The 19,421-nt window shown below is 41.5% G+C and overlaps 1 long non-coding RNA gene across 1 annotated transcript; it reads right to left on the bottom strand.

The window, feature by feature from the left end:
* Nucleotides 1-1,109: 1,109 nt before the first annotated feature.
* LOC109497461 lies at nt 1,110-18,151 on the bottom strand. The gene is made up of 5 exons (XR_006594223.1): nt 15,938-18,151; nt 15,230-15,319; nt 11,859-11,915; nt 11,625-11,767; nt 1,110-7,430 (listed from the first exon to the last, which is right to left on the bottom strand). It is a non-coding gene; the product is annotated as an uncharacterized LOC109497461 (long non-coding RNA).
* Nucleotides 18,152-19,421: the final 1,270 nt, after the last annotated feature.

The raw sequence follows: 19,421 nt of genomic DNA, 5'->3' as shown, positions 1-19,421 counted from the left end.
CTCCCAGGCAACCGTGGGGGCTGGTGATGCGAATGGAGAAAGCGTTGGGTTTGGGGTTGGTTTCCCAAGACAGGCTCGCTTGTACACGGTAATGTTTCTGCTTCTGAGGCTCATTTGGTCAATGAGGTAGGTGGGATTTTCATGTGACAGACAAGGCTCGAGAGATTCAACTTCGGGCAAGTCTGAGGGTTCTGAAGGCAGCAGTCCCAGGATTTCCTGATTTCCCGCCAGTGTTCTTTGAACAGACTCCTTTCTCCAGTCTAATAACTTTCTCTTAAATTCTGAATACTTTAACCCTTGCTTGTAGTAAATGTATTTGTAGTTCTAAAATGTGTCTATTTCCCACAGAAATCTAGCGTGCGAAGGCGAGAATCGATACTAAAGTACTCTTTTTTATTTTTAAAATGGGTTTTAAAGGCCTATTGTGGGGGGAACCGAGTTGTCAATGTGACCCGGAGGCGCAGTGGAGATCGGGATTCTATTGGTTGCCACAGCGGGCCCGGGCACAGCCACAGCTGACTCACGTGTGAGCCTTATCATGCAAATCCGAAGGCTGGGCATGCGCACTGCATCTCGGGTGTGGGGGCGGGGGTACCCGCCTCCGTCTCTTAGTTGGGACCAAGACTTCCAGATGCGCAATAATTAGGTTTCCTCATTAAACAAAGGTCTCCCCATCATTCCCCTCCTCCCACCGTTCTCAGCCGCCGGAGCTCCTTGCAAACCAAGCTGATTACCCGTCCCCCCGTACGCCCCAATCTCTCATACACAGACTTCGGTCCACGGCTTCTATTTGTTAGGGTCTCCCCGAATTTTGGGGCCCTTTACATACCTCTCCATTATTCCCTTTCTTTGGGCCAACTTTAAAGGATATTAAGATCTGATTCTCTCTTCATTTTAGGTCCCCTCCCTCATCTCTCCTCAATTAAGAGAAAAAAATCCCCAGAGGTTGGTGCCACGAGAAGAGTACCAGCATCGCCGCTCCCCATTCTCTTTGGGGCTTCGGCCATCTCCGCCTCCCCCCCCCCCCGCCCCCGGCCATGTGGATTTCAGTCCAAAGTGCAGGAGCGTTGGATGGACCAAGAACTCTATGGGCAGTAGAGCCGGTCACCAGTCAAGCCGGACGGCGCACTCCCAGGCACGACGAGCCCCGGCCGCTAAGAAGCCCAAGGCCAGCACCTGCAAGCCCGCCTGCGTGGGTGGGCGGCTGCTCCGCGGCTTCCAGCCCCCACCTCTCAGGAGAAGCTCCTGACTCAGGGAACGCCTGCAGGGATGTCCTCTAAACCTCTCCAAGACCCCCCAGTGAGGGCACGGAGACCCCAGAGATCCATCTCCTTGGAGCAGAATGGCCTTTTCTGGAAAGGGATCTCAGTGGGCGACAAATAGCCACCATTACGCTCTAAGCCTCCCGCGGGAAAGCTCCGAGTCTGGGCGCTGAGCTCTGGCAGACCCGCGTGCGGCGTCGCGCGGAGGACCGCGCCCACACGCGCTCCCGGAATCGCAGTGAGCTCATTCTCCCCGGTAGGAACGGGCATCGTTCCTCTGGCTTTCAATTACTCTCAGCTTACCTGCAGGGAGAGCAGACTTGTATTTTTCCTCCGAAAAACCTCTTACCCTCGATTCCCCCAGATTTCCCCTTCCCCCTCAACCGACCTTAGCCCAAAGAAGGGCGAGATAGCGGCTTGATTCTTTGATATGACACGAATAGTTGTTGCATCATGTAACTTCCTGCATCTTGGTTTTAATTTGCCGTGAACCAAACAAAGATATTTGCAATTTTAAAATAAGCACTCGATTTAATAAATGGGAACATTGTGCAGGGAAGACTATGCTCCCCCCCCCCCCCCCAAGAAGACGTTATTAGCTCTGACAGCATGCCGCTCAGGTTTGCGGAGAGGATTTTGTAAAGGGATGACAGACAGGAAGGCCAGCAATCATGGGCTCCTTGGGCTGAAGCTTTTTTTTCTTTCTTTCTTTCTTTCTTTCTTTTTTTTTTTTTTTATCAGAATGTTCTGTTCGATGCCATTTATCCTTGATGATAGAAAATTGCGCTGTTGCCAGGACGCTGCTGCTGCCGCTGAAATAGAGGGCAGGAGCCACATTTCCATTTTCCGGCTTGAAAGCTATTCAAATGAATTTGTGGAGAGGTGGGGGGAACGTCTAGCGATAAACAAATGAGAATAAATCGAGTTCCCCTTTCCATTCTTTCCTTTAAATGGGTACTCTTCATTTCCGATATAAAGATTTTTGTTCATCAGTGTTTAGGAATACCTGGGAGATAGTGTGAGCCAACGTATAATTTATTTTGATGTTCTTAAAGTGACTAACCATGTAAACATTTAAAAGGGATGCATGTCTAAACATATATAAAGTACAAGAACTATACATACATAGATCCCGTACATACATACCTTCACACAATTCCAAAATACAATGAAAGATCAACTCTTCAGCAGAGTTTCAATCGGATACAATTTGCAAGCAATGCTGGCTGTTGGTAGTTGTGGACTTCTTGCTAGTTGTGTATATGCAAGGATTGTTAGATGGGATCATTTTTTAAAGCCCTCCCCATATTATATATTTCAGAATGCTATGTAATTTTATTACTCTGTGGGTCTTAACTGATTTAAACACCCTTCCCTCCAAAAAAAACCTGATGAAAGTCACCCTTTGTTATGTGCTGCTTTCAAGTTAATTTTCCAAATTTACCTTTAAAGTTTTCTAAGTTAGCAAATACAAGTCAAAAGAGTTGGTAAACCTTACTTGTAACGATGTGAAGAGAGGCTGAAACCTGCACTTCCCTTCCTTAGAATTTCGATTTTCTGCTGGATTAAAAAGATCACATATTAATAGGAACTTAAGGAATCATGCCCAAAACATGAAGTTTTAAAAATGAGAGCTTAAAAAAATACAACCCATGAGAATATATACATACATGTTAGCAATGTCTTGGCAGAAACTGTAAAACTTACAGGGCTCCCATTGCGCTTTAGTAAGTAACTTCTACTAAATTCTAACTCCTATATTTTGCAAAGTCAGACACCGACGGTTAGAAATTTTTCAGCAATATAAAGTCCTTTAAAATACAGCGACTAATTGTACTTGAGTTTTCAGGTGGTCCTTTAAACTTCGGGAAAAAACACCCTGCAATATTTTAAAACTTAACATTTTTAAAATGAATTGTGGGTCTCTAACTACTATCCCTTTTAGCTACAGGATGGTTTCCGAGTGATAGGCCACCGCTGTGCAAACCAGGGCTGCAGAAAGAATAATAGTGTAAAAATAGGGAATGAGAGGGGGAGGGTGGGTGGGCTGATACTGATGTTGGGAGCTTTTCCAACAGAATTTTCGGGCTGAGTCCCACAGCCAGCCAAGATTCCTAGTTACCGATTCCGGAATAATCCCTGTTCAACGGAAAATTTCCTTGTTAACAAATTAGCATGATAATGAGAAAACAATTATCAACACCGCCAGCTGTAGCTAAATAAAGCAAGGACAGTCCAGTTTGCTAGTGTTTGTTGTGCTTGAAACAACTGGAGGTGAGCGTAGCGTGTTTAGGCACTGAGAGAGATTCCTCCTCCCTTATCTTGGCCCTGGGAATTGTATTCCGGACAAAAAGCTTCACCAGCGGGCTGCTTATCCAGTTGAGGCAATTCACCGGGTTCCTTGTTGAATTCCCTCTCCAGGTGGGAGCTCGGGGCAGGCAGCGGGAGTCCGGCGCCGCCAGGACGCAGAAGCGAAAGTTTGAGCTCTCGGGCGGGGCTGCGAGGACTGCAGCAGAGGAGACCCCTGGCCTCGCACTCCTGGCCCTGGAGACAGCCTGACTCCAAGCTCCCCGCCGCTCCGCAGGGGACAGGCGTATTGGACGTTACGCAAAAGGAGGTGGAACCTCCATGGGTGTCAGGGCGGGGATACGTGTGGGAAGGCCCCTGGGTTCCCGCCTTTGGGTCCTATCTAGACCTTTATCCCCAGCGTGTCATGAGGTGTCTTCTTCTTGCGCCACTTTTGGGGCTTTGGCCACGTAGCCTCCAGCTGGGTTTGGAGAGACTTGGTGAAAGGGGGAAAAAGTGGTCTTCGATCACGAACCTAAAGGAACTTGGAAGAGCGAACAAGACGAAGGTGCTCGCAGGAAAAACCAGGGCTTAGCTTAGTAGTGAATGGGCTGTTGGAGTTGGGGACTTCTTGTTGTGCGAGTGTCTTTGTGTGGCTAGGCGTGCAGAGTTGCGGAGAAGGTGAGTTTGGGGTGGAATTACGTAAACCAAGAGTGGAGACCGTGGGGTCACATCCCTGACTGAGAGAACCTCCGCCCCTACCCCCGCAATCCGGTTCTCCCCTGCTGTACCGAGTCCCTAAAAAGTGCAGCGCCCTCTTCTAGGTAAGGCAGCTGAAATCACAGTCAGGTTTGGCAGAGGGGGGCTTTCTCTACCCCTCCAAGAGGTGTATACATTAAGCATTAAAAACGAGAATGATTTTTCCTTCACCTTCGGAGATCCCAGGAATATAAGACTTGCCTTTTTTTCTCAAGAAAACAACGAGCACCTCTGAAAGGCTGCAGAAACACTCTCTAGGGGTTCCGGCATCCAGGAATGTGACACGCGGTGGAAATACAAAAGCTCATTTTGATATTTTGGAAGATTTTCCCTTCTTTTAAATCCTCTGCATAAATGCCTGGTTGTAACGCGAAAGGGCTTTAGTGTGAAAACATGCAGGGTTCCATTCTCTTATTATGTGTACTAGCAGCTGCAAAACATTCCCAATGAGCTAGAAGGTCATTGTGGAGACTTATTAATATGACATTTAGTGCTGGCCTCATCAATTAGCCAAAAGCCTTGCCCCAGAAAATGAGAAAAGAGAAAGCAGAGGTGTTTAAAAATGCACAGGACTTTAAATTCTGCATTGCTTCCCAAATCCCAAATAACTTTTCATAGTTATCCTTTGGACTGTTCACCCACCACATTCCTATTCTGTTTCCCCTGTGTTCCAGGGCTGCATCTCCACTTATTTCCGAAGTCTCCAGAGCTCTGAGATGTGCAGGGCAAACAGTAAAGAATCACATTAATCCTGCTTTGATCTCCAAAGGGAGATCGTAGCAAAAATGAGGTCACCACACAGATAGGCACTGCTGTGAAAAGGAGCCCCCTCCCCTTTCTCTCTCTCTTTCTTTTTTCTTTCCTTTGTGTGTGTGTGTGTGTTTCTATAAGATATCTTTCTTGGCTTCAGGACATCCACTGCTAGTTGGCAAACTGGAAAGTGTCAGTGTGAACTATAACTTTTTATTTAAAAGCTCAAGGATTAAGCATCTTAGATGGAGCCATTTTTTTGTCTTACAGATCTAGATACTGAAGTGTATGTACTCCTCTTGTCTACCTGGTTATCTACATAAATACATTGGACCACTTTCCAAATGCATGCCCCAAACACAACCTCCACAGGAACTTAATTGCCTGAAAAAAAGTTATTATTTCCTCTGCCTTTCTTTACCCCTGCATCCTGTAGGCATAGAATAAGAGTAGTTAATCTGCTTAGATAATTTAAGACTTAAATATTAGAAGGACTATATTGACAATTTCAAAATTTGAGTCTGAGTGCTTTGGCTAAGCAAAGCTTAGGGGATGACAGATGTGATAAAAGAACTGCCAAAAACTAGACTTTTTTAAAACTAAAAAAGTATGATGTTTTTGTGGCTTTGAAAGAAATGATTGTTATAGTGCTCACTCAATCCAAATGTGTCCCTAAACAAACAACTATAGGGTATTTTATTTTATACTACCTGATATTTATACACACAATACAGTATTTCACTCTGCTTGCATATGCACACACACATTCTAGTGCTTTTCAAACCACCTCCCATATATATAAATACAGTTAATCAGTTAGTATAGTTAGTATAGCTGAGCTATGTACTCAACACGAGTGATGTGTACATAATCATAAACATTTGTGCTATGTGCACATCCTTCCCCTCATTTCTCAATTTTTTGTCAGCGCATCAACATCATATAGCAAGAAGCTGCTTATGAAGCTGTAGCTGCTGTCCAGCTTTTTTCAGAACTTGTTGAATGGGAGGAATACCTGCAGATATCTGAATGTGTTTTTAAAAAATGCTATTCTGTTTTACATCATCCCTGTTAGAGTTGATTTTCATTTAATCTCGGTGGGCCAGCCTCCATGGCAGCCCAATTCACACTGACACGGAGGCTACCCAAATGCTTCTTCTACACATAGGACAGAGTGCACTAAGCTGCTTTGCATCAAATATGTCCTTTTAAGGTGATTTTAGACAATCAGTTTGGGAACAGCTTGGAAGGTGGACTGCCATGGAAAGAGAGCGATCAGGAAGGAAGAAAGCAAAGAGAGAAAGCAGGTGAAGGAAAAAAAAAAAACCCTGAGTGATTACTTAGGCTGAGAAACCTTTTGTGGCCATAGATCCTATCCTGTGAATTGCTGAGGTTATTTTCAAACTCAGTGTCTGTTCTCACCTTAGTGGCCTCCCTTTTCCTTGATCCATTCCTCTAAATATGCTACCAGTAAGATCAGCTTCTGGAGAATTTGTAGTGGAAACTACCAAAATATTTTTTATAGGATGCTGGGGATATTTTATCGGATATAGATACATAAAGCACAGTGTTAAGCGTCTTAGGAATCCTCATCTTGGTGATATTTAACTGCAGAACGTTATTGTCATGTTCCTATGAGGTGATTTGTGTGTTGTTACTTGTGACTTAACCTGCCTCTACAGTTTATTTTATAAACTAACTTTACACATATTTTCAAGTAAAACATATTTTCTCTCTAGAAAAGCAACAATGTTTGATACTTGTTGGTCCTTAATGATGGAAATAAGCATTACATCTTAATTAGCTTTAGTTTTGCTAAAAATTCTAATTTCTTCAATCTGCTCTTTTCCTTTCACCAGAATCCCAAGGGCCTAGTATGTCGTATGTGTGTAAGGAGAGGAGAGAATAGGCCTCCTTGTCTTTTTAATTAAAGTTTATGCAGCTTGTAGAAAGTAGTAATTTTCTAGAAAATTAGATCATTTTAGATCACTGTAGTTTTACTCTACTATTTTAACCATGGTTCTAAGCAAATCTTGCCCTTTAAAAACCTTCAATTATAAAGAAAGAATACTGAAGAAGTACTCTGAATTTAAATTATTCAGATTTAGCAATCTGACCCTACCTCCATGAGAGTAGTTACAAATGAAGTATTCTACCATGTATGCATGGCATGACAGCTCAAGTTGGTGTCTACACAGCATATCAGAGTGACCGACAGCAGTTCCCATCTCTGCTTGTTGGAAATAGTATTACTCTTACCTCTGTCCTAATTCTAGGGGTTATGATTCACATGCACAAAGGGACTTCTTAAGTCACTGTTCTTTTTCTCAAGTTGGAAGTCAGATTTAACCAGAAAGCAATCAAGGTATTGGGCTATAGGATTTAAAAAAAAAAGGATTACTTTAAGTATATTCACCTAAGATTTTTAGAGGTCTCCTATTGCCTATAAAGCAAAGACAAACTCCATTTGGGGTTTGGGGCATTCCTGTGGAGGCTTAGAGCTTAGAGGTGAGGATCTTGGGTTCTCGAGTCAAACTGCTACATAATCTTGAGCAAATTATATTTCTTCTCTGAATCCTCACTTTTCTTTTTGTACAACTGGAATGACAATAGAACTGACTTATTTGGTAATGGTGGAATTAAATGAGATAAATGACTGTAAAATCCTTAGTCAGGTGCTTTGTGAAAAGTACTAGCTAATGCTTACCATTAACATTAATATAATGCTTAACAAGGCCTTTTGGTTTCTCCTTCTGCATCTCCTTCTGCTATTCCCTTATTCTAGAAAGCCCTCCCTGGCTCATTGTGCACGAGGCTATGTTCTCAGCTCTCCAGCTTTGCTCAAGTAATAACCCTCCAAAAGTCTTCTCTGATGCTTGAAATTAGGTGTCTGTCTTTATGACTACATAGCACCCACTGCTTATTTCTTTTATAGTATTTGTAGTTTTGTGGGTTTTTTTTGTCATTGTTGCTTTATTAACCTGTGTCTCCCTAAGTAGCCAATAAGCTGTGGTGTGAGTGCCATGTAATATTTATCTTCCGTTTTCAGCGCTTATAACTGAACCTGATGGATAGTAAATACTTAATATATGTATGTTGGATGAATACTCAATCTTTCTGTTTTGTTTGCATTTATAACTAAGTTGTAGTTAGATGGATTCTTCTACATTTAGTTTACTTAGTGTGCCTCAAGGAGAGTACTCAAAGAGACCTATCGTTCCCATAAGTAACATTATGAAGAGTTTTGGTTGTGGGCTCTGTAATGAATTGTTGGTGTTTTCAAGACAAAATATCTTCAGCTAGCTTCTCAATTTAATTGAAGAGCTCATGAACAAGTTGGGTCTACCTGTGAAATCCTTAGACATTTGACCATACTATTCAATGTATGGCTTTTGTATATTCCTTGGATAGTGATTTAGATTATCTACATGATTATCTACATGAGTGTTCATAGTTAAGTTTCAACTATCACAATGTGCTGGACAACTGGCTTCCAATTAATCCAATTGTGCCATTGGTTTAAGGGACATATGTATATGTAAAAGTCATTAACAGAGATTGCATGGATCATAAGTATCTTCAAAAGACCATTTAGGCTTATTTGACTGACATCTTGGGTTCATACAACTCTAGAACAGAAATACAGAGAAACCTTCATTACAGCAGGCTAATTTGAGGGAAGGTCATTATACACTATAATATGTCAGAATTAGAGAATACTGTGTGTAACCTACCATATAGAAAATATTTGCTCAGTTCATGATCTCACAGTTTGTGAGATCGAGCCCAATGTCAGGCTCTGACCTGACAGCATGGAACATGCTTGGGATTCTCTCCCTGTCTCTCTGTACACCACCCCCCCTTGCCTATGTGCTCTCTTTCTCTCTCTCTCTCTCTCTCTCAAAATACATAAATAAACATTAAAAAATATATTAGGAAATATTTACATAATCCAGGGACCAATATTCTGTAGCCAAGACCTTATAACTTGGGTCTGCTTTAATGAGTAGGCCAGGATTCTTTGTAATCGTTTCATTAATTGTCAGAAACAGTTATTACTGGAGTGTTTGAAAGCAGTTTGTTTTCTTAAGATTAATCACCCCCTGCAAAGCTCACTTAATTAGATTTATTAACTCTCTCACTTCCACCAAAGGAAAAGTTCAGTCAATTCCCCATCTTGGAATTACCAAATGTTTCAAAGGCTCAGGTCTAAATTAACTAGGTTTTCCTGGAACAACTTAATAAATATATGAGTTATGTGATAATAATGATGATTCCTACTGTTCTGTTCATGTAAACCATAATTGATTTTATAATTTTTCTCTCTCCCCCTTGAAAATAAAATGAAGCAATACAAAATTTAAAAATAAATTCATTTCATTGTGAGAACAATAGAATTTCCATTGATGATGAAGAAATACTATGCTCTTCAAACTAAAGAACGAAGTAAATATTTTAATTTGATTGCAGGTCGAATGAATGAGTCTCACAGAAGCTGCAAGAAAATCTTGGGAAAGGTCGTGTGGTCTATTTTCTTGGACTCAGGCAGGGCACTCCTCTGCCATCACAGAGTCAACATTACTCAAAACCTAGTACAGCTCTAACCCTGCACTTACATGTTCCCATGAGGCATTTCATTTCCTGGCTCAGACAAAGGAGGTCAAAGAAAGGAAAGGAATGGAGAAACAGGAATTTGTATTTTGCAACTGGCATAAGACAATACAGAGTATGGGATCCTAAGATTAGGAAACTGTAGATAACTAGTCAGGGAAGTGGTAAAGTTTGCTGTGCAAATGGATCTTTGCATTTCTGCCACCTCTTTTGTGGCACTTCCCATTTATATGTGCTCCACATCTTTCCATGAAGGTTTTGAAGCGGCTTTAATAACTGACATGTAAAACAAAATGGATTATGTTACTCTTCTCTCTCTCACTTTAGACTCATGCTATGGAGTTGCTCACAGCAAGATATTTCTGCCAATGGAACTAATCTTTTACTAGTTTTATGATTAACAAAATGACATGCATAATAATCCCTTGCTTTCTTTTTCCTATGTAGATAATATTGGTCCAGGAAAAGACAGCCTTTTTCTTCCCTCTCAATATCAGAATCAATTTTTGTCACATAAATATGGCCCAAATAGTCCATCTATCAACCATATTTAAAAGATATTCAAACAAGAGTCTACAACTTCTCTTGGAAGCTTATTCCTTGTGGTTGCTGAAAGGATAGTGTGAAAACTTTTTATTGTTTTAGATTGGACCTCCCAAGCCTGACTGTGAATTTTTATGCCTGAGTACCTAAAATACTCCAAGAAAAACATAGCTCAAACCACCACATTTTGCTTGCTTTCAGGTTCAAACCCTATAAAACCACCACATTTTGTATGGTTTCCACACCAAACCATAAGCTGGCATGAGATTCCACTAGATGCTCTGTTCAGGTCTAATTGAGATGTTTACCAACCTTGACAACATTTTTGGCTAACTTGTCACTAATTTGGAATGCAGGTGAAGCAAGCTGAATTCTCAGCAATAATTTCTTCATTTGGATCCCTTTACTTGGCAACCCTACCCCCAACCCCTGCCACCAACTAGAGGCACAGAGCCATTGCATTGTCTTGGGTCAGTCATTATTACTTCCTCTGTGACATTCTACTGATGCTTGCCTTGCCTTGGACCTTAGTCTTCCCTTCAAAACTTAGTTCTGCACTTTGAGGCTAATTGGATAAATCCACTTTTGCTAAGGTGCTAATAGGTTTAAAAATTCTTAGGGAATGCATAGGGCACTAGATTGTAAGGTCCTTGTGGGCAGGCATGGTCTCTTGCTGGCCATTTAGAGTTGCCAGACCAAATACAAGATTTTTATTTGCTAAATCTGGCAACCCTATGGCCATTGTATTTCCATCTTCTAAAAACCCCTGCACAGCAGGTGCTCAATAAATAATGGTTGACTGACTGAATGAAAGTAGTTGAGGGGTATATATCTTGGAATCTTTTGATTTGCTCCAAATTATATTGCATAGGGAGCTGGCTTACTGTGTAGGCTTGAAGCTGTTTTTATATGATCTTAGGCTTCTGACTTTTTGATGGAAACTGAGGTGTGCCAGTTCTGCATTTTGTGTGACAATTGTTCTAGAAGGGCATCCTTCTTTGGAGGAGCCTGTGGCATAGAAAGGGGTGAGGAAGAGAATACCTGCTGTTAGATCCTAGTTCACTATGACAGAGCAGTCCCATCAATTGAGTTGGGAGGCCTTGAGAGAGAGGGGAAGAGTCTTGCTGTCTTTCTTTCCTCGCCAGATTGGGGATCTCCCTTGGTAATCACCAATATACAAATAGGAGCCTCCTGGGAGTTCACAGGTACGGGGAGGACAAGTAATAATAGTAGTTTGGGCTGACTAGAATATTTTATAAATAGTCCTAATGCTCCCAAAGTCATCATCATGAGGATTCTTAAGGCCTCTGTGGATGGGGGAATACTGTCTCAACATGTTTATTTGATAATTATGTTAAATTATCAATTACATTTATTATTGAAACTGCTGTAAAATCATAAGGGTTCTCTTACTTTAAGAGCGAGGGGCCATTGGATACAAAGGCAGTGTTGACTTTTTCTTCCTTTATTGCATCTACTGTTTCTTCAGGAAGTTTCCAGAATATTCCCAGTACTTTATTATGCTTCTCCTTGGTGTTGGTCAGTCAGTATTTCTCCTAAAAATGTGGTTTGGAAAGTTAAGGAATTAGTGAGTAAAGTTCTTGCTCTTCAGGGACCTGCTGAATATATCAGATATTAGCATGTTACCTATTTATGTAGAGCTGCGACTAAAGCTCATGGCGGTGTATCTTCCTGTATTAGCTGCTGCTGAAAGACAAGAGAAATACTTTAACTTTGACACAAGTCAACTCTGAGCCAGACTAAGCCTAGAATTCACATTTCCACCCACACATTCCCTCAAGTTCTGCTTCGTGAGTGGATTATCTCTGATGCTTGTTTATCTGATTTCTAGAATCTACTTCTGTCCTCAGGCACATTGTCAGATAGAGGAAAACTATGTGCTGTCTGGCTACTGAATTCTGTCCCTCTAACAAAACAAGGTCGAAATGACTTAAAATCTCATCCAGGAAGAGTGCTCTCAAAGGTGTAGAATTTTGGTTTCCTACGCTTGATCATTAAAAATGTGGGTTTTGCAAATGAACAAACAAAAGCAGAAACAGACCCATAAATACAGAGAACAAACTGGTGTTTGTCAGAGGGGAGGAGGTAGGAGATGGGCAAAATGGGCAAAGGGTAGTGGGGACACAGGCTTCCAGTTATGGAATGAGTAAGTCAGGGGGATGAAAGGCACAGCATAGGGAATATAGTCAATGTAATGTAATCGCGTTGTATGGTGACAGATGGTAATTATACTTGTGGTGAGTACAGCATCACATACAGAACTATGGAATCACTATGTTGTATACCTGAAACTAATGTAACATTTTGTGTCAACCATAGCTCAATAATAAAAAGAAATAACAAGAAAAAGAAAATGATGGGACATTTTAAAAAACTGTGGGTGTTGGAGTCAAATCTACCTGGCATGGAATCTTGGATCGGGCTCTTCAGTGGCTTGAATCAAGTTCTCTACTCTTCTAAATTCTAGTTTCCCAGTATGGAAAGGAGAGATAATTATAGTATCTACTGCATAGGATTATTAGAATTAAATGATCTATTACATGGAGAGTCTAGCCCATACATAGCAAGCGCTCAACAAATGACAGCCATTATTGTTCAGAGTCTGGAAGAGAAGATTTTCTTTTTAAACAGAATCTCATAATGTTTCTGTTCAACAAACACACCTGTGTGGCCTGGATTCTGGTTGTGGGCCATGATAGAAACTGTGGCAGTAATGTCCCTGCACCTGGTTGGCCACATTCCTGGCTCCTCCCCTGAATGTCCAGCTTCTGGTTTAACTGGAAGTTAGGATGCAGGACTGGGACACCCTTGCACCCTGTTTCATAGCCACAACTAGAGCCCAGCAGGAAGGTGGGTGAGTGCTGGTGCCAACCCCAATTGCTTCTGAAATTGCTGGCTGCTTCTCTGTACCTAACTTTTACGGGTTGGGTGTTTTGGGGACAGTACATTCCCAGTGCTGTAGAGGAGGTGGCTGAGCCCACTGCCTGAGGCTGTGCTGGGCTTCTGGCCCTGCCCCCAAACTTCCAAGTGCTCTTCTGGCTCAACCAGAAGTTCAGGTGTGGGGTGGCCTGGGAGAGTGGGTGGGGTGCAGTGGAAAATACTTGAGCAATGAATCTAGAGGCCCTGGGGAAGTGTTTTTGGTTTTGTTTTGGTTTTTGGTTTTTGGCTTCTAAGTGGGATTTTACTTTATGCCATTTGTCCCTTCTACTTCTTCTGGGCTTCCCAAGGGTTTCCATCCCACCAGGAGTGTAAAGGCCACTGCAGGTGAGTTGTGAAAAGAGAGATTAGAAGAAGAAGGAAAAAGTTGAGATGGTTCCTCCCTTTAGCAGAGTCTCTTCTGGCATCTCTTGACGTTGTCTCTCTTCCTAGCATTTTTGATCTTTTTAGTGTTTCTAGAATGGTCGTTCACTTCTGGTTGTCCACAGAAATAGAACCTGAGGTTAAAACACTGAGAGAACCTCACAATTCTTCTTTTTTCATCTTTGTTCACCTTTCCCATCCTATCTTCCATTCTCTTTAGTATTCTTCTTTCTTAGAAAATAGGTCCAGGGAGCTTTTCAGAAGAACAGCAGGAAAAAACAAACAAAACAAAGCAGAGGGAAACTAGGCAATAAAGTAAGGAAGATGGAGAGGAGGAGGAAGGGGGGGCGGTGACCCCCTCAATCCCAAGTTAACAGGAAATGGTCCTGAGTTAATACAGAGCTGGCAAGGCTTCCTGTCTTACTTAAACTACAGAAAGGAATTGGCTGAAATTTGATAAAATTGTAAAGGAAAATCCGAGGGGGAAAACCCTCCACAAGAGTAGTGATGATATTAAACCACTCAACATGTTAAGGAAGTCTGGCTATACGCCTGCAGATGACCTATCCAGATAGACTAAGAGGATTAAATTATCTCTTGATATTGCACTGTATGTGTATGTGTGTGTGCGTGTGTGTGCGTGTGTGTGAGTGTGTGTGTGTGTGGTGATAGCTACGTGTATTTTAAATATAAGGTAATAATTACCTATACGCTTGTTAGAATGGGCTTTATTTTTTATTAAGCATAAATTTAGTTCACATTTATTCGTTTGTTTATTTATTTACCAGCATATTCAAAACACACAACAATTCCGGTAGCATCAGAGCAAAATAAAAAGATGACTCCTCTATTCATGGAAGACTTAAATTAAATAGGAAGCCACCAAAATATGATAAAGCTAACTAACTTTAATCGTAATGAGTGTACAGGGAATACGGAAAGGTAATAAAAAGAGTACAAACTTCCAGCTGTAAGACTAGTGAGATCTGAGGATCTAATGTATAACATGGTGATGGTAGTTGATAACACTGTGTTGTATAATTAAGCATATAAATTATCACCAAAAAAGAAGATCAATATGTGAAGTGATGGATGTGTCAATTAACTAGGTCAGGGATCCTTTCACAATATACAAATCACCATGATGTATACTGTAAATATCTTACAATTTTGCTTTGTCATTTATGTCAATAAAGTTAAAAAACTATTAAGAAGAGTAAATGTTTTCCTTTCACAGGAGTATATTACTGATAACGGATTTGTATAATAAACTTTCTAAATGCTACTGCAATGGTAAAAGACCCTGCTTGGAAAGAATCCTAGGTGTCTCATTTCCCCAGCAGAAGGGCAGCAGCTCGTAGCCAGGAAGTGGCCACGTTTATCTTTGTGCCTCTCATGCTGGGACAGGGCTGGGCACATACCAGTGTTTCTTGAGCTAAACCAAACTGGGGGAGAATAGTGAAGGGGAAATTCTGAGGAAAAGTGATTTGTTTGCTTATTTTAGCATCCTTATTGTCTGGGTGGTAATTGGATTTAGAAACCCACTCCCATTTTTCTCCTGACATTGAACTCCCAGAATATTCTAATTAAAACAACTTTTTTTTTGGTCCCCATTTATTGAGCACTTCTTATGTGTGAGGCTTTTAAATATCCTGGGTGCTCAGTCCTCATCACAGGTGATACCATTTAACACTTACACAGGCCAGAGATGTGGGGATCCTGACTGTTGTACACAGCATCCTGCTCGTTGCCAGGACTCAATACAACTTAAACAATAGCAGCAACAGCTGTGAGAAGAATCCAAGGACCAATTTGTTGGAATAAAGCAGAACAAGACTTTACCATATGGTAGATATATCTCAGATGGGTTTATTAGATGTAGGATGATTTTTCTTGTAGCCTAAGGGCTTTCTGGAGGGAAACTGAAATCTTTTCACTATGCCCACATCATTGCCAGATGTGGATGTAGTGAAATAGACCTTATTCTGTGTGTGTGTGTGTGTGTGTGTGTGTGTGTGTTTGTGCACGTGCACATATGTGCGTGTGCAAAAGTAGCAAATTCTGATTCCCATAACAAGTTTCAGTTATCTCACTTTCACTTTCTTATGCAAAAATTTCTTCTTGAGCCTTTCAAGTGTGCAGCAGGACTCTGTCCCTGCTCCATCAGAATATGTTATGGGTCATAATCATGTTCACCAAAATGTAAAACTAGAGGCAGTAAAAGAATGATAAAACATGGCAATTTCATAAAGGGCTTTGTTAGTCTTGTATTCTAACAGGATGTATTGGAGTGCTCCACCAAAAGTTAAAAATTCATCGTGATTACTGATACCATTAATCAGAATTTGCCATGTGAACAGCTCAGAGCTCTGTTGTATTAAGCTGTCATGTGGTTGCAATCATACCTTTCTAACTGCCATCAGAGGTAACTGTCAGCAACACCATGTCTTCTCTCCAGTCTATTGCGGCTCCAGGTCCCCAGGGTTCCATCCTGAGTCCAAGGTGATTTGTACGGTACGCTAATGACCTGCTGATTGTCTGCACAAAAGCGTAATTGTACACTGTTCAGGCAACACTGTGATTCTACACAAAAGCAAAGGACTGTCTGGTGTCAAAATAATACCATAGTCTAACTTTGATAAAGGTTTTTTAACTGACTACAAGGTACTATTTGGTGCTAAAGCATGTGGCAGAAATAATGTTTATTCAAATAACTAACAAGTTGCCAGCAGGGGGAAATTTCAGAAGTGTGTGTGTGTGTGTGTGTGCGCGCAGGATACTGTTTGATAGCTGTTTCTGTTCAGATTTTTGTTCTAATTTTGAAAGGTATAGAAACTAGCAAATATCTTTGTTTCAGTTAGATATTTATTCATGGCGCTGATTATCAATGTACATCTTAAATAAGATGTCACTGAAGGGTTTTCCTACTAGGTAATGAAAATGTGTGGTGAACACTATCTTGATCTATTTTCCTCTTTGTCTTTTGGCCTACCTCTCTGATTTGCCTCAGTGAGCAGGTGAAGCCATCAATACTCTTCCATGGGTGTGACTGCCCCCATGTCTCCCCTCTAAACCTGAGGACAGAGGAGAGAACCTGTCCAGTGATGGAACAATTGAAAGTCACTGAAAACCCTATCCTGCTCCTCTTTTTCCCTGACCCCATGCTCTGCTAGCTGAAGTCTGGCCAGTTTGTGTGTGTGAAATGGGCTGGTTCTTCCCTACAGGGACTTGTCACTAAGTCATTTATCTGTTTAGTGATAGAGGAGAATTCCTGCTGAGACTCTGACCTGATTCCAAAGCTTGATTCCAAGACTTGACTTGTTTCATTTCTTCATTCATTTGTTTATGCTTTCACGCATTTGGTGATAGTTTTAAACCTGTTGTTATATACCAAACACTATGCTAACCAGGATGATAATGATGAATAAGATTTGGCCTCAGGTCTCAAGCCCCTTGTTGTCCTATAGGAGTTAACTGGCTATTACCAAATGCTTAAGAGACTACCAAGCATCCCTTGTCAGCTCAGTTCTGAAAGGATTTAAAGAGAATGTGAATTGCAACACGTTGGCAAAATGAAAGGTTCTCCATGGGACTGTATGCATATTTAGGGCAAGAAGCAAGTCTTGTCCTTGGAGTTATTTATGGCTCTGAGTGCAGGAAGGACATAGAGCATATGTCCTATAAATGTTGATTTTTTTTTGAATTTTTGAATTGGAATCAAATTTTGGAATTTGGAAAAGAATCTTTAGCAATGGACAGTAAATTGAAGATGCCAAGAGCAGGGGCTTTGGGGTCAGCTATGAGTTTGGCCTCTACTGATACAGCTTCACTTAGTAGTCAGTAATGGCCTTTGTCCCATCAAATTTATTTGTCCATTTCAGAATCTTTGTGTTTAAAACTTATGATATGTCAGTGCATGTGCTAGGTGTTGTACATTCAAGAGTGAACAAAATGGAAACAGGATCTTTCCTCATGTAGCTCCCAGTAGAGGGGGTATGGGGATCTCAGAACAGATTAAGAGGATTCCAATAAGGTGTGTTAAGTTTCATGAGAAAGGAGTCCTACTGTCACCAAGGAGTCATCCTTGGTGACTACAAATGGGAGGGGTTGGAGGTCAGGCAGACAAGTTCTCCAGCACATAGGGACAATGTGCCGAGCCCTGGAGGCAAGAATGGTCAAGGTGCATTCCAATACTTAAATATATCCAGAGCCATTGAATTTTCACCTGCAAGGAGAGGAGATTGAGATGAAGCTAGGGAGGTGAATGGGGCCAGACCTTGCATGGCCTTGTAGGGAGTGCTAAGTAGTCTGGACTCCACCGAAGACCAAAAGGAATTTATTGAAGGGATTTGAACAGGCAGTGCTACAGTGAAATTTGTATTTTTGAACTATTGCTTGGGCTACATATTGGATGAAGGATGGAGGAGGTGAGAGATATACCAGTTAGGAAGGCTTTTGCATAAATCCAGGTGGGAGATGGCCCATAGTGAGTGTGGTATTGTGGAAAATGCATAAGTTTGAGAATCCAGTAAGACCTGGCTCTAAAACTTAACTAGCGGGGCGCCTGGGTGGCGCAGTCGGTTAAGCGTCCGACTTCAGCCAGGTGACGATCTTGCGGTCCGTGAGTTCGAGCCCCGCGTCGGGCTCTGGGCTGATGGCTCAGAGCCTGGAGCCTGTTTCCGATTCTGTGTCTCCCTCTCTCTCTGCCCCTCCCCCATTCATGCTCTGTCTCTCTCTGTCCCCAAAATAAATAAACGTTGAAAAAAAAATTAAAAAAAAAATAAATAAAACTTAACTAGCTTTGTGACTGTTAGCAAGTAATTATTATTTTATATAACCCCCACACTTTCTTCTGCAAAACAGAGTAACTTTGCCTATTCCCAAATGGAATACTGTAACCAACCTGCCAGATATTACATGACACACACTTAAATGCTAGCCCCTTCTTGTGCCTAACAGTAATAGCCCTCCTTCCTCCTTGCTTGTATTTCTTCTCCTTTGATGTACAACCTTGTGCTTTAAAATCTTTTTAATGTTTATTTATTTTTGACACAGAGAGAGAGAGAGACAGAGAGAGAGAGAGTGTGTGTGGAGGAGGGGCAGAGAGAGAGGGAGACACAGAATCTGAAGCAGGCTCCAGGCTCTGAGCTGTCAGCACAGCTGACAAACCGCGAGATCATGACCTGAGCCAAAGTCAGACACTTAACCTACTGAGCCACCCAGGTGCCCCTACAACTTTGTGCTTTTAAATAGGATATTTTGTTACTGTTGTTGGTCCTTTTTATTCCTGGACCATGTGTATGGAGAAGAGCCCTCTTTTTTCTTTCTGCCTTTGTGACTACTATAGTTCTCCCAGAGCGTTCTGGGCCATCACAAGGTTACCTCTGAAGTTGCTTCTGTGGAACACTTCATTCTGTTCTGTGTGATGTTACAACCAATGAAAACCAAGCTTAGTAAAGATGAAAATCTTTGCTCCCTTCACTTTTGGAACTTTCTGGTAACTGTATTCTCCTCCTCATACCCTCGGAATGCAGCTTTGGTATTATCTTTGGCTGTCCTCGGGGCTGCTTCTTAAGCACTTGTGGAGAGACAACTTTGTATTTTTTACAGAATAGACCTTATTTTCACTCGGAAAATATTCCAAAATCCTGTCATATTTTCCTTTCTGACATCTCTAAAACTCATCTTTTCCCACTGGTCTCTAATAGCTAAAATCCTTTCCCATATTTTGGACCTCTTTTTCTTCTACTCCTTATAAGTCCCTCCATTGTGGTCTCTATTCTTGAGTTCTGTCTCTGTTAAAGCAATCTCCTTGGTACCTTCATTACAACATCTTTTTAAAATGCTCTCCCCAGTTTCTCTCCTCTGCATTAAATCTGGACTTCAGGG

The sequence above is a fragment of the Felis catus genome, chromosome A2 (genome assembly GCF_018350175.1).
Source record: "Felis catus isolate Fca126 chromosome A2, F.catus_Fca126_mat1.0, whole genome shotgun sequence".
Classification (NCBI taxonomy): domain Eukaryota; kingdom Metazoa; phylum Chordata; class Mammalia; order Carnivora; family Felidae; genus Felis; species Felis catus.
Note: the sequence above shows the minus strand (reverse complement) of the source record. Positions and strands in the feature narration are given on the sequence as shown.